This window comes from Paroedura picta, chromosome 1 (assembly GCF_049243985.1).
Source record: "Paroedura picta isolate Pp20150507F chromosome 1, Ppicta_v3.0, whole genome shotgun sequence".
NCBI classification, from domain to species: Eukaryota; Metazoa; Chordata; class Lepidosauria; order Squamata; family Gekkonidae; genus Paroedura; species Paroedura picta.
Window position 1 is genome coordinate 143,636,971 of NC_135369.1, and position 15,737 is coordinate 143,652,707.

Genomic DNA, 15,737 nt, shown 5'->3' on the forward strand with positions numbered 1-15,737 from the left:
AGATATAGTAAGCAGAGGTTTGACTATTCTGAGTCTTACTCAGAATAGTAAGCAGAGGTTTGACTATTCTGAGTCTTACTCAGAATAGTAAGCAGAGGTTTGACTATTCTGAGTCTTACGCACTCCATCAATTGCTTACATTTCTCATTATCATGCCTCATATTTGTGGTCTGCCACACTTCAGTGCAAGCTATATATGGACAAGTGAGACCTTCTTTTGCATGACTCTTGCGTTCCCGGTTAAAGAAGAAGCTGCCTTTGAATACCCTTCTTTTCACTACCTAGACGAGTCCCAAAGAGGCTTACCAATACCTTTTCTATCCTCTCCTTGCAACAGATATCCTGTGACATAGGTGGAGCTGGGAGCTCTAACAGAACTGCTCTGTGAGAACAGCTCTAAGAACTGTGATTGGCCCAAGGTCACCCAGATGGCTATGTGGAGGAATGGGGAATCAAACCCAGCTCTCCAGATTAGAGTCCATCACTCTTAACCACTGCACCAATTAAAACATATGCTGCCTTTCTAACCAATATAAGAACCACAAGACAGCAAACATCAAAACAGTTAAATAGCATTTCAAAGAGTATATATAAATATTTAAATAAAAATATTCGTACACAACATAGCCAGGGAGAAGGACCAATCAATAACTGATATTGTGGACCGAACAAAAAGCCTTTAAGTACTATTAGAATAAGCTTTGCAGACAGTGATAGCTGTATCTCTTGCTGAAATCTAACAGCATGTCCTTCCCTTAAAGGAAAAAGGTTAATAATTTAGTTTAACTCAATTTGGCCAGAGATGGTGAAATAAGGTCAGCTCATATCCTGCCTTTTATGGCTATTTTTGTCTTCCTCCAAAGACTCTGTTAGACCATTGTGGACAATGAAAACTCTGATCCTATCTATTGTGGAGATAGGCCACTCTTGAAGAAACACAGCATGGAATGCTGGCTCTGAACTTTTTGTTGCATAGTGGAAATATGATACAGCCAGACTCCCTGTTCATAACGCTAATATTTATGAGAACTCTTCAGTGTGTATGCAAGTGTCACGCTTGGTAAGTGTTGTCTAGTATATGTATGTTGTGACACAGCAAACTATTGCTCCACTTCAAAAATATTCAGAGGTGGTTTCACTTTTATTTATGTCTTCAATGTGTGGAATTTCTCTGACAAAACTTTAAAAAGAAAAAAGACACTGCCTCTGGTGTGATGAGTAAAGGTAGCTCATGGGGTATCCCTGGAACAGAAGAACACAGGATGAGGTCAGGGCAATTCTGCCCATGTGTCCTGAAGAACCGACCACTGTACAAGAGACTGATTTTGCTTTACTGAAGCATTTCTATTCTGTACCTCCCTAGTGAGGTTTACAAGGAGGCTTACAACAGTTAACAAAAATAATAAAAACTAGGAAAAAATAAAATCTGCAAAAATTCTAATGACTGTAACCTAAAAAGTTACAACATAAGAGAAACAGTTACACCGGAAAAAATTATATCTCCTCTGATGGATCTTTAAAATTTAAGATAAAAACACATTGACCGTCTCGTGGCAGATTATATTGGTAGAGCATAAAACCCCCATAGTCATAGAACATAACCCCTCCCAAGTTAAAAACCCACAATTACTAAGAACCAGGCAGCAGCATAAAAACCCCTCCCCCACCAACCCTCCCACACCCAGCGCCTCAAGAGTGATTTCGGGTGCCCATACCAGGTGAACTTACATATATAAATATATGGAGGGGCTCTGTAATCTTTCATTTCCTTGCCTCAACCAAAGACCTAGTGGAAGTGCTCTGTTTTACAGGCCCTGCAGGGCCCTCAGCTCTTCTGGGAGCTCATTCCATCAGTTCGGCCTGGCCCTGGTTGAGGTTAGGCAAATCTCATGTGGACTGGGAACCACCCACAAGTTTGCACCTGCAGAGTGCAAGGCCCTGTGGTGGGCATAAGGCTACAAGCAGTCCCTCAGATATGTGGGTCCCAGACAGCTCAAAACCAAAACCTTGAACTTGATCTGGGCTGCAACTGGCAACTAGTGCAGCTTCTTCAGCACTGGCTGGATATGGACCCTCCAAGGTGTTCCAGTGAGAACCCAGCACCTGCATTTTGAACCAGCTGCAATTTCTGGGTCAAGGACAAGGGAAAGCCTGTGCAGAGTGAGTTACAGAACTCAATCCTGGAGGTGACTGTCGCATGGATAACCGTGGCCAGGTTTTCTGGAGACAGGTAGTGTACTAGTAGCCTCGCCTGGCAAAGATGGAAAAATGCTAGTCAGGCTACTCTTGTGACCTGAGCATCCATAGAAAGGGAGGCATCAAGGATCACGGCCAAATTCCGGGCACAGGGCAAGATGTTAAGTTGAACCCAGGCCAGGTTGGGCAAATGCACTTCCTGATCTGCCCCTTTGCTTCCCGGCCACAGGACCTCCGTCTTGGAGGGCTTGATTTTCAGGCGACCTGCTCAAGCCACCCAGCTACGGCTTCCTAACATCTGGCAACTGTTTCCAGAGGGAGTCCAGGTAGCTATCCATGAGGAGAAGGAGCTGGATGTCATCTCCATACTGATGATATCTCAGCACAAAACTCTGCCAGAGAGTGCATAAAGATGTTTAAAAGCATGGGGGGGGGGAGAACTGCCCCCTGAGCAACTCTGCATGAGAATTGAAAGGGGCATGCTAATTCTTCCCCCACTGTGACCCTCTATGTTTGGTTCTGTAGGAAAGAGAGCAGCCATTGTCCCCTGTATCCCAGTCCCAGTGAGGTGGTGGGCTAAAAGCTTGTGGCTGACCACGTCAAACACAGCTGACAGATCTAGCCAAACTGCTCCTATCCAGCTGATGCCAGAGAACATTTAAGCTTTCAGTCCTTCCTGTAATGTTCTCCGCATTTCGTATCTTGTTCCAAAGCATAGAAGGACTGCTTAAGAGTGTGTCTCTGGGGCAGAGGGAAGGTCTTTTATTCTGCTTCAAGCCTAACATTGTGTAGTTGGGCATCCTTAACAGCCCTAATAGCTCAAACTAGCCCAGCCTCATAAGAGTATAAAGCTAAGTAGGGTTTGAGCCTGAATGGAAGAGGTAGAACTTCATGGCGTTGCCATGAATAGGTTGTAACTGGATGCCACATTTTACCTTTGGACAGCCCTTGATGGAATTGATTTCAGTATGCTCATGAGAAATGCCCAAAGTGCTTAACTTCATCCCACATGATATTTCTGTACCAAAACTGCTCACGTGCTTAACAGATACGCCATCTGATTTTCTCGCGTCCATTAAACTCACCATGTGCCTCATAGTATTCTTTAGAAAATACTTGAGAGCAATAACTAATCCATCATATCTTTTTGTTCACTAGTAGGTGGCTACTTAAAGGCCTGCAAAAAACTTAATTGTAAAATTGTTTCAATTGAAAAGAGTGGCCATGTATTGTACTGCATAAGTCTTCTGCTAAAATCAGATGTGCTGTTGTCTGTGCTTTCTTGTACCACCAGAGGGCACTGTAGATCTTTCACAGAACTTCAGAACACAACTTTTCCAGGAGTGCTTTTAGAGACTTTTTAAAAAGGCTTGTGAAATTTATAGTTTCAAAATAGAATTAGAGTTGAAATTATATATATTTAAAAACAATCACAATGCCCTTAGTTTAAGACCAGAACTTCCCACAGTTGATGTTGGAAAGGGAAGATGCTGATTCAAGTAACTAGTAGGAGGGTATCATACAGTGAGGCCAATGTGTGTTTCTTTGTACGTGCACAGGAGCATAGCCTCAACTAGCGGTCCCCAACCTCTCTCAGGTCAGGGACCGCCTCCGGAGTGAGGGGAGAGCCAACGGCCCGGGTGCTGCGCAAACACGCACGCACAGTTGCCGCGTATGCGCGTTTTCGCCACCAGGGGGCACTAACGTGTGGCAACTGCACGCACACGCGTTTGCATTGCCAGTGTGCCAGTGGCTGCACCTGCCTCTTCCCTTCCTTCTCACTGTGGGCGGGGGGAGGCAGGCGCGGCTGCCAGCGGCCCGGTACTGTGGCCCTCGCGGCCCGGTGGTTGATGACCCCCGGCCTCAACTGTGAAACTGCTGTTATTCCTCAAGTAGGAAAATACTATCTTGGACAAATGTTGGGAAGTATTTAAGGATATTCAAGGGCTACTCCTTTTTGTTTTTGTTTTTGTTTTAATTGATATCCTTAGGAATATTTATTTTATTTAATTTCTCTACTCCCATCTCAGTGAACTGGCTCAGGGTGGTATATTTCAAAAAGAAATTTCCCTCCAGGCCAAATTGGCCCAGGGATCCTACTTCGGGGGTCTGAGCATTGCTCCCTGGGGGAGTGCAGGGGTATTTTTAAATACCTTTTACTGTGCAGAGGATTGAGGTACCTTCCAGCTCTTCTGATGAAGAAAATGGTATTCTCTATTGAGTATACCTGTTTAAGATTTCTCCTTGTAAATAGCGTCATGTGTGCATGTTAAATAGGAGTATACATTTACTTAAGCCTATTTCAGACACTTACAGCAAGGTGGCTGCTTAGTGATGGATACATGCAGGTGCCATCCTTACCAGAACCCGTTAAATAAAGCATCTTTGCAACAGGCTTTTCTTCTGTACCACTGTATCTGTGTAAACATACACATACCCACACATATATATTTGCATCTAATAAAGTGAGCTATGCTTCATGAAACATTTAAAACATGTAAATTGTGTCCTAGGGGTGCCTAGTTCTACCAAATGGTATATGAAATTTACTCAGCTGGCCCAGGTTTCAAGCCATGGGATCCCAATTCGGAACGCATTGTTTCAGCTTTATTCCACAATTCCCATAGCACATTGAGGTTTATTTCTTGCTGCAACAACAGGTTGGAAATTAAACAGACACTGGTCTGGTAACCTGTAACCCAGATTCTCTATAAGATTTTTCTCTAAATTAAGCATCTCTTGCCTTCTCCAACCCACTATGGCTGCAGGGGACAGCTGTGGAAATCTTGTCAGTGTTATTCAAACCCATATAGGCATCTGACTTATCTTCTGAAATCCCAGGAAGCATGAGCCAAGTTACACTTTGAATAGAATACAGACTGACCACACAATTTCAATTTCAGAAAAAGAAAAAAAGCATTTTTATGCTTCCATGGGCAGGAAGATTTCTGCCTACAAAGTGCTTAATATGTTGCTTGTTCTATTTATAGACCACTTTGTTTCAGTTTTCATGTTGGATGTTAATGAAGTCCTGGGATCTGTGAAGGCATCTAACAGTTCCCTGGATCCATGCTCAACCTGGCTTTTAAAATTATGTAAAGACTACTTGAATGAATCCTTAACATCATCACTATCAAGCATCACTAAACATTATAAAGTTGAAGTTGCGTGCAGACAACTCACTCCCCACTTGATTGGTCCTGAGGTTTGCTGCCAGTGGGAAGATACCACTGCCAATGAAGGCTAATCAGTTCAAGTTGCACTTTGCCAATTTGTCCTCTTCCTCCTGCTGTTTGCTGGGTGGAAGAGGTGTTCGCCTCTCTGAAAGGTCCTACTACTGGTAAGTTGCTCCATTCTCAGCCTCTTCCCACCTTCATCTCCCCCAGGCAAGGGAGGGAAACCAGGGGCCGTTCCGCATTCATCCAAAATAGCACAGTGGTTACTAATTGAAATCGCTACAGTTTTGCCGTTATGCACAAAGTTGTTGAGAATCTGCAACACTTCTGAAACCGATCCGCAGAAAGCGCTTCGTTGTAGCGCTTTCAGGGAAATCCCAAAAAGTGGATTCACCCTCCGGAAAGTGCTACACTCCTGCAACCAATCTGCAACACTAGCGGGAAAGTTCTGTGCGTTACCATTGTTGCGGTTTCTGCAAAGTCCCTCCCCCTGGCTCTCTCCTCTGATCTTCCGGCGAAGCGATCGCCATTTTTTTTCTCCGAGCGAGCGGAGATCAACGCACCGGCAAGCCTTCGTTTACCCAGCGAGGCTTCCCTCTGTTTAAAGTCCCTCTGTTTAAAGTCACCAAGCACAAGCAACGCAGAGGCCCGTTTGCTGGTTTATTTTCCCTTTATTTTTCACAGTTTTCGGCCGAAAATCGCACCCGTGAGGGGGGGGGGATTTTTTTTTTCACTCGGGGGGAGCGTGGCAATGATGAAACGGCAGCTCAAACACCACCTGCTAGCTGGATTGGTCTCTCCGTTGCAACGAATCAACGCAGATTTGTTGCAACTGGTATTTTTTTTAAACCTTCCTTAAAGGGAAAGGGGCTGTTTGGGAGCATGATAACGGCCGCCCATTGGCTGCTTGACGGCCAGGGGCGGGACACAGCTCATCAATAGCGCTTCCTGGCTAGCAATTTTTGCCGAGACCGGAACCCTGTGGGAAACGATAGAAACGCAACTGGATTCCACTACAAAGGCAGGTATGCATAACAACGAATTCCACTATTTAAAATGGTGATTTTTCATTCGGCAAACAATTTGCAACATGGATCCCGGTGCGGAATGGCCCCAGCTGTTTCCTTTGCCTCCTGTGTTGGTCTCAGATTTCAGTTCTCTGCTGGGAGGAAGCACAGATAAGCTGCAACGCAAAGATAACCAGTATTTCAAAAACAGGATGCCAAGGGACAGACAATGAAATTAATGTCTTAACTCAGTCCTGTGAGTCAAGGGTTTCTTCAGGCAGTCCAAGGGTATCAATAGAAGGAGCAGGTCACAGGTTGCGTCCACAGGTTTCTCCTTGGACACTAGCCATGTTCCTCTCAGACATGCCAGAGACAGAGAGAGACACACAGAGCCCTGCCAGACCGAATACAAGCCCTCATTCCCTCCTATCACTCCTGCTGTGAGGGAGGCACAGAGACAGCTGCTCCAAACTGCTGACAGAGACACACAGAGAGCCGCCCCTGCTGCGACAGAGGGAGAGAGAGAGACAGACAGAGAAAGCTGGCCCCAAACTGCGCACCAGCCCTTTTTCCCTCCTAATTACCTGCTATGCCTTCTGCTGCGAGGAATACCAAGAGACACGCAGCAAAAGGGACACACACACAGAGATCTGCACCTCCTGGTGTCCCCTGGGTCCCAGCACCTATTGCATTCCTGCTTGCAATGGGCTTTCTTGCTAGTAGTTATATAATATGTTCATTATGTAGGACACTAAGGACCTTAGTCGATTCTATAGACTAGAAGGCCATTTCTTTGAAGCCTCTTATGTTTCTAAAGCAGGCTCTAGTCCAGATGAGCACTTCCAGTGTCCAGTGAGTGTCCAAAGTATTCATCTGGTCAGTGATGGTAGTATGAATGTACACTTGGATTTTAATGAGGCTATATTTTAAGCCTAGGATTTTTAATTTTAATAAATACTAATATTCAGTTTTACGTTTTACCCTACAGAGGCTTGAGCACATTTTCCTTATTTTGACCACTGACACACCTCTAACCAGTTTGGTGTAGTGGTTAGGAGTGCGGACTTCTAATCTGGCATGCCAGGTTAGAAGGCACTGCGCCATCCACCTAGTTACGGGATGTTTATAATACTCCCAATGGTCTGGAACATAACCTTCTGGAATCTCGGCCAGCTCAGCTTCACCAATGAAGATATTGACAAGGGATGCAAAGACAAGTATGGGTATTCTGGTTAACTTAACATAAAATCTCAACAAGCGTAGGAATCGCTGATCATAAAACTCTTTTGCCTTGATAAAAAACAGTCTCTTCCCATGACTGCTGTGGCGCACTGGAGCGATGACTCCACAGCGACTGGCGGCCCTTCCCAGCAAGGAGACGTGACCCCAGACCACTGAGCAAGTCAAGGGCCGCCGGGACTCCAAAGCAGCCGCAGCTCGAAACAAGAGGCTCATGGCTGCCATAGCTGAATCTGGCAAGCCCGAAGGGGGGTAAGCAAGACTCGTTTGGCCTCCACAGCAGCTGAAGCCGCAGAGGCGCCATTTTGGAAATGGGCACTTGCGGCCGCCATGATTGAGTTTGGCCAGTTTTGGTAAAGTTGACTTGATTGATTACATTTCTGAAATATTGCACCAGGGGTTGAAGGATGTACCAAAGTGACCATAGTTCATTCAGTTTCAAATAGCATAATGAAATAAAGTGTCTGGAGTTGGGAGGAAAATTTTACAGCTGAAAAATAGCAATGAAAACTCTGCAGCAGCTTCATCTTCCATGCTGCCAATCTGTTTCACTAGATCAATCGATAAATTTGCTCCAGAAATATGAAATAATTTTCTCATGCAGATACCTAATGAGAAATTGAAATGCTGTTCTAAGGTATTAATGTTCTAAGACCATTCCTTTCTTCTGAAACTCAAAGAATATTCCGGGGGGGGGGGGAAATCTCAACCATTTGCTAAGGCTTCATGTCAGTGGGTGGATTCAGAATGGTTTCTCATAATATACATTGGCATTTGCAGTTACCATTCATTGAAAGCTTTGAACACTTGATGCACTCAATAACTCCAATCCAGAACAGAATGAAGCCTAGTATAGATTGATTAGTCCTTTTTGAACAAATTGTAGCTTATCCTGTAAGCATTGATTGTAGTGCCCATTGAGTGCTATATCCTCTGAATATGAACTTTGGGCTACAGGACTATTCTAAAGAGAATAAATCAATGTGTCAGTTTAGAAGTAATATGAAAACATGGTTTAATTGAAATTACTATGTTGAAACACACTGCAAAGCTTTCAAAGGCACTAGATGCAATCTCTTTCCTTGTACGGGGGAACCACAGTAAGCCTCAACTGGGGAAGAAGAGAAAGATGGAAGACCTTGTTGACCAAGGAGCAGTGAATACAAGGGGCGGGGGGGGGGTCATGAGGAGTGACAGGAGTGAAGTTAAGAGGAATTATTAGTGACTAGGGGTAAAGCCCGTTGTCTCCAAGAATACAACGAGTGCTAGAGCTTGGCAGTGGGAAGAGGAAGGGGAGGAGTTGTCCAGTCTGTAAGGGCATGGGGTTGAGGCCTACTGCACAGGGATCCTATTACTGTTAGGTGGATTGAGAACTGGTTGACAGATAGCACCCAAAGGGTGTTTGTAAATGGTTTGTCATCTTCTTGGAGAGGAATAACAAGTGGAGTGCCTCAGGGATCTGTCCTGGGCCCTGTGCTGTTCAATATATTTTAAAATTATTTGGATGAAGGAATAGAGGGGATCCTTATTAAATTTGCAGATGACATTACACTGGGAAGGATAGCAAACATACCAGAAGACAGAATCAGAATACAAAATGATCTTGACAGGCTAGAAAACTGGGCTAAAATGAATAAAATTAATTTCAATAGTGATAAATGTAAAGTTCTTCATTTAGGTAGGAAAAATCATATGCATCACTATAGGATGGGTGAGACTTGTCTTGGCAGTAGTACACATGAAAAACATCTGGGGGTCTTAGTAGACCAGACACTGAACAGCAGTGTGACTCAGTAGCTAAAAAGGCAAATGGGATTTTAGGCTGTATTAAAGAACTATAATGTCCAATTCACGTGAGGTGATGTTACCGCTTTACTCCACTCCGGTAAGCCATCTTTAACCGCTCCTGCGGTTAAATAAAAGGGTAAGGCCACCTGGGGAGGAGTTAGGGCGGGCCCTGTCCAGGATAAAAACTCAGAGGGCCCAATGATTGGGCCCTCCGAGTGTCCATCCAGGGCCAAGCAGCCAACGGGGAGGCGCACAAAGCGCCTTCCTATTGGCCCCTCACCAGGACAGACCAAAATTCCATTTACCCAGCCCAGTCTGGCTGCCAGTCTGCTCCTGACCACCGCAGGGAGATGAAGTCAGCAGGGCTGCCAAGGGGGATGAGAACAGAGGCTGCACCAGCCCTTTTTGCTCCAAGGCTGTCCTAACTGTCATGTCCAACTGCAAATTGCCTCAGAACCCTGACAGAGCTGGCAGGAGGCTGCAGAGTGCTTCCCCTCCCCCCTCCCTTCAGGCCTGCTGCGAAGGAGCCTCTGACAGGCCCTGACTGAGGGGAGGGAGGCCTTTCCAAGAGCAACATAGGGGAGCCTGAGGGCCTTTATTTTGAGGGGGGGGGGACTTTCCCCTTCTGCCAAATAGTTGGCTGACAGGGAGGCCACAGAAAAGCCCCTTCTCACTTAAAATACTGCTCTGGCCGGGGGTTAGACACAGCCAAGCCATGTGTCTTTCTTCTTTGCAACTCTCTGCAGGTTTGAGGAAACTGCACAGTGTTATTCTGCAGACGAAACTGGTTCTTTTGTCTCCTGTTTCATCTGCACAACAACCCTGTGCAGTAGGCCTCAAGTCTTTCAATTCAACAACAACCTGTGTGGGAGGCCTTAAATGTTTCTTCTCTACCACTGTCCAAAGTAGCTCTTTCTGCCTGGGGAGCTGATCTTTATCCTCTGCAGGTGAGCTGTAATTCCAGGAGTTCTCCAGGCCCCAGCTGGAGGTTGGGTACCCCTGGGTTGGAAATATTCCTGGAGGTTTGGAGGTGGGACTTCAAAATCATACAATGCCTCAGAGTCCAGCCTTCAAAGAAGCCATTTTTGCCTGCAGTTGGGAGGGAGTGGTGCAGGTGTGTCCCTCCTGGGCTATGGGCTATGGCCAGCCCATACCAGCAACTGTTTGTATTCTGGGGCAGCGGTCCGCAAGCTTTCAGCCGCTGTGGACCACTGCTCCGGAGTGGGGGGAGAGGGTGGCCTGGGGGCCCGCGCACGCGCGGCCGCCCCAGCGCAAACATGCGTGCGCAGACTGCTGCGCACGCACGTTTGTGCCGCTGCCATGCCGGCGGCTGCAGCTCCCCCTCCCGGCCCCTCTGGGCCGCCAGCAAATCAGCCGCTAAAACAGCCGATCAGCTTGCGGCAAACTTCTCTTCCCTCCCCTCCCGAAACAAGAAGCTTGCCGGGCCGCGAGCTAATTGGCCGCTTTGGCGGCCGATTTGCTCGCAGCCTGGCGAGCTCGCTTCGGGGGGGAGAGGAGAAGGAGCCGCGGCCCGGCGCCAAGGCCTTCGAATGGAGACGAATGGAAAAGGTGTTTGTAAACCGCTTTGAGACTCCTTTGGGTAGTAAACAACAGGGTACAAAAATCCGTTCTTCTAAGGAGCAACCATGAAAGAAGCATGTGGGTACATAACATTTTATCAACAGTGAAAAAATGGAAAAGAAGGAACAGGGTGGACACCTGTGTACTGTGACTACTCTATGTGTATTAGGGCAGAGGGACATTTCAGTGTCTGTGGCCTAATTCACACAAGAAGGGAAATGACGCAGAACTGGGGGGAATTGGTAGCTGTGTAATCTTCCCCTAAGAAGAATCTCCAGTCTGATTTTCCCTTCACATATCTGAAGACATGGCTCTGGACAGCTCATCTGTAACCACTATGCCATAATTCCCAAAGGTCAGTCCTCTCCCACACTCAACAAACATTCCAAACCACAGGTTATTGACACCCATCTCTCCACACCCATGCCCTCATTTGCCACCATGCAACCACAACCTCCCACACAACACACACATTCAACCCCATGCCCTTACAGACTGGACAACTCCTCCCCTTCCTATTCCCACTGCCAAGCTCTAGCGCCTGTTGTATTCTTGGATACAATGGGCTTTGCCCCTAGTACATATAAAGGTCTCAAATACTCAAATTGCAAATCTTTTGATATAACAGCAAAGGAATAGGTGAATAAGAAGAAAAATTGCATTATTCAAAGGACAGCTCTCAGCATGTCCTTAGTACCGTCCTGCCACCCACTCCCTGGAGAAGGTTCCATTTCCTTTGTGGAGAATATCAGGAGGGTTTCTAATGCCTTGATGGAGGCTTGAGATGGAACATGCTTCTGCCCTCAGTTCCACTGTCCCAAGCACAAATCTCTGGCCGCTCTGATGATATTTATTAGGGAAGGACGCCCTTCCTAGTATAGTCCTCTCACCTCCACTCCCCATGAACAGTATCCGAGGGGCTTCAATTGTCTTGACTGCAGCTTCAGATGTCATCCACTTCTGCCCTTGACAGTACTATCCCGAGCACTATCCTTGGACAGACTAATTTCTCTCTGTAGGAATATTTTTGCCATTAAGGCGAGTCAGTCATGCATCTCTATATTGAGGGTGAAGTGGAAGCTGATGACTGAACTGAACCTCCTCATTTGCTTGTGAAAACTCAATTCTTAGTTTTTCCCTGATGCAAGCCAGCAGCTGGCTCTTTAAACGATGGGGAGGGCAGGCACAGAGTTCCTCACGCCTCCCTTCCCCAATGCTGGGAAGGCAGTGTGTGTGTGTGGGGGGGGGGGGAGAGCTGCAAGGGAGGGCAGTATATAAATGTAATAAATACATCAAAATGTCTGTCTTGTATTGTTTGGATCTCTGTTATTTGTGGTTGGCGGGAAGGTGGCCCTGTATAGCCTGATCTTGTCAGACATCAGAAGCTTAGCAGGGTTGGAAAGGAGACCACTAAGGAAGACTCTGCAGGGGAAGGCAATGGCAAACCACCTCAGCTGGGTTCACCATAAGTTGGCTGTGACCTGGCAGTCCTGCACACAAGTGTTACCAGGGTGGAATCTCCCTGGTTTGAGATCTGGGCTGGCCACTGCTTTAGAGGGCAGGAAAATGTCCATGCAGGTATTAGATTTTTGTTGTTAGCAATATGCTGGTTAGAATTAGATGTTCCAGTTTCCAACCTAGATGTTTATCCTAATGCAACCCATCAGGAAAATGAATGTGCACATAAATGGATATTAAACAAGCAAATTAAAACCAGTCCTTCTGATAGTAAGGAATGTAAAATAAGTGCTCAGACTAGTAATTGTAAAAATAATATATGCTGCCAGTCTTAATATTATTTGCATCACCTGTGCTTATCAACAGCAGTGACTTCTTCCAAGCAGTCTAATTGTAACAGCCTGTTTAGTTCTTACTTAAGTGGAGTTGCCTAGGTAACAGTTTGCAGGCCCAGAAACAGATTCCATGCAATGGCAAAACACCAAAAAGCTAAGAAACGCTTGCAGGTTTTTTTTTGTTGTTTTTTTGGTAGCTCTTTTTGAAAAGGCCAGAGATAAAAAGCTGTACCAATAACATTTTGTAAAGTATCACAGTGGAAAAGCCGTTTGAGAAGAGAAAGTACTACAGAGAGCCAATGGTGGTAGTGTAAGTTGGTTAACCAATGAGGCAGCAAATGCTAGCTTCTTTACAAATGAACCGGCAGCACTCACACACTTCATTGTTGTTTTAAGTTTCTAAACTCTTGTTTCCAAAACTATTGAACATGAGTGGCAAATGTATTTCTTTTTTTCAATAGCAGGCGGTGTTGTGCTGTGGTATGCCACGTAACTTGTTTCCAAGGAAGCCCTCACAGAGTTCATAAGGAACACCCTCAGGGCAGTTGTGTCTGACAGGAATTACTCGCAGAAGAAAGCCTTATTTCCAGGTTCAGTTATCAAAACCTTCTCCTCTGCCTTTGCCGTAATTAAGTAATATACATTTTTGTGTATGGAATAGGATAGAAATGCTGACAGACTAGCACTTACAGCTGCTGACACAAACTTTCTGAGCCCTGGCCATCTACAGTCTGCTGACAGAGGCATTTTCTTGGGAACAGCTGGTATTGCCTACTGATTCCATCTTTCAAAGTACTTCCCAGACATTGTTTATGCAGACAGTTCCTCTAAACTAATCTTCTGTAGCTCAGATGACAAACTAAAGTGATGAAAGTCTAAAGGCAAATGTATGTATGTATTCTTCCTATTTGCATTCTTTATTTTTTTAAACATTCTCTCTTAGCCTTAATGTGCATTAGATGTTGAAGTGGCCTTAAAAAAAACCCAACAACTTTAAGTTAAAGTTCAGGTTCAATATAATATTAATTTTAAATCATTTGCTCCCTATATACTTGTTCTCTTTTTTTAAAAAGACAGATCCTGTAAAAACTTTGTGCCACAATTCTGCATATAGGTTTGTTGTCCTCAATGTGCATTACTATACAAGCTAGATTAGGCAGATGCCGCAGATACAGCAAAAAGGTCTTTTCACAAAAGGCCTTGATTTGATTAAATGGCTTGAATGGGAGATAGAATGCATATTTCTTACAAACATGCCTAAACGTCTTGCTTCGTATTCTTTCTCCTTTAAGACCACAGCAGTCCTTTTCTATGAGGTGAAAAATTATTTTTTTCCTATTGTGTTAGGATCTCCCAGTGCTTTAAACAAGAGAAGACTGCATCCTTATAAATCCTTTTTTCCTCAGTCTCCATGTTAAACGGAGCTGAAATGGATGTGCTCATTTCTGTTAACAATACAGCCTCCACATATCAACTCTTCATCAAATGTCTTTGTTCAGCATTAATGTTAACCTTGCCTTGGGAATAATAGCAATTTAGCTGCTGCTGCTAACAGATGCATTGAAGAACATCACTGCATTGTTGATGAGATTCAGAAAATGGTTGCAGTTCATTTTTAATAAACTCTTAATGGCAGGGGTTTGGAGAAGGGAGGAGAGTGCCTGGTAGGTCTTGGTTTTTATAGTGGCAGTGGTAAGACCTGAAATAGCTGTTTTCCCCACATAAGATGGTGGGTTTTAGATAAGCCGCCAATCTTAAAAAGAAAACACCACAAGCAGAGTTTGCTGCCTCTTGGCAGGCCATTCTTGTTCTTCATAGTTTATTGATGTGTATACACATCTACTGGCACGCTCCCTGTAACAGAAATGATAACAGTAATGACATCTGTTTGTCCTGCCCGTGGGCCTAGGCTTGAGCGAATTGGCCGCTTCGTCGGCCAATCGCTCCCGGCGCAGCAAGCGCCATACTGCGGGGGGGGGGGAGGCACCTCCCTCCCCCCGTGGCCCGGTACCGAGGCTTTTGCGGCTTGGTACCAGTTTGCAGCCCCGGGGGTTCGCAACCCCTGCTCTACTACATGCATGTGCATAAGACTATTGAGAATTTGAACCTAGGTCTCTTCAAGATAATAATGCTCCATCTGGATTATACTAATTCACAAGACTGGTGGGGTGTCACATGCAAAAACACCCCTCATATAGAAGAAAATAGTGGCACCCTGATAAACACATTTATTTCAATGGACTTAGAAAACTGCTGTTCTGTTTAAGACTGCACTGCAGAAGTCAGAAAGAATGGACATAGTTTAACATTTTTCCTATTATTTAATTTTCTTTATCCAAGGAAATTGTAATATATGGAGGAGCACTTGGTTATGCAACCCCTTTCCCGCATCTTAAGTACTATAGATCAGATGCAAATTTTACTATTTTAATGAGAAATAGGCCATGGTCTGTCCTACAGCTTCCGGAATGGGCAGTACTATTCAACCAATTATTTGTTCTGCCTTGTAACCCTTCTCTCTCTCTCTCTCTCTCTCTTTCTCTCTCTCTCTCTCTCTCTCTCTCTCTCTCTCTCACACACACACACACAAACACACACACACACAAACACTCTTATACTCTTAATGCCTTGAAGTAGTAAAATGCAGTTCTGTTTCAAATCCCAAATATTTTGAAACAGTAACTTCAGGAATGATTTAAATTCACTAATGCTTGATCCATGGATTTCATTTCAACATATCAAGCAAGAATTACAATAAATTCTGTAGGATGCATATAAAACTGCAGTTACTGATTACAAATAGATCCTCTATGAATATGATCATGAAGAATTTTATACTATCACTTTTCTAATTCTGCATCAAGATTTGTTTTCCAGGCAGTTTTAAATTTAATTCTCAGGTTTACAATTTAGTATGAAGACTGTCCCCCTTCAAGGATCACTATGCAAGGGGGCTT

General features: G+C 44.8%; 1 protein-coding gene across 1 annotated transcript in view; it reads right to left on the reverse strand.

Moving 5' to 3' along the window:
• Positions 1 to 5,817: 5,817 nt before the first annotated feature.
• The window catches only part of OGFRL1 (opioid growth factor receptor like 1), a 57,575-nt gene continuing 47,655 nt past the window's right edge, over positions 5,818 to 15,737 (reverse strand). The window contains exon 8 of the mRNA XM_077307283.1: positions 5,818 to 6,555. The gene's annotated coding sequence lies outside the window, so the exon portion shown is untranslated. The remainder of the gene's footprint in view (positions 6,556 to 15,737) is intronic.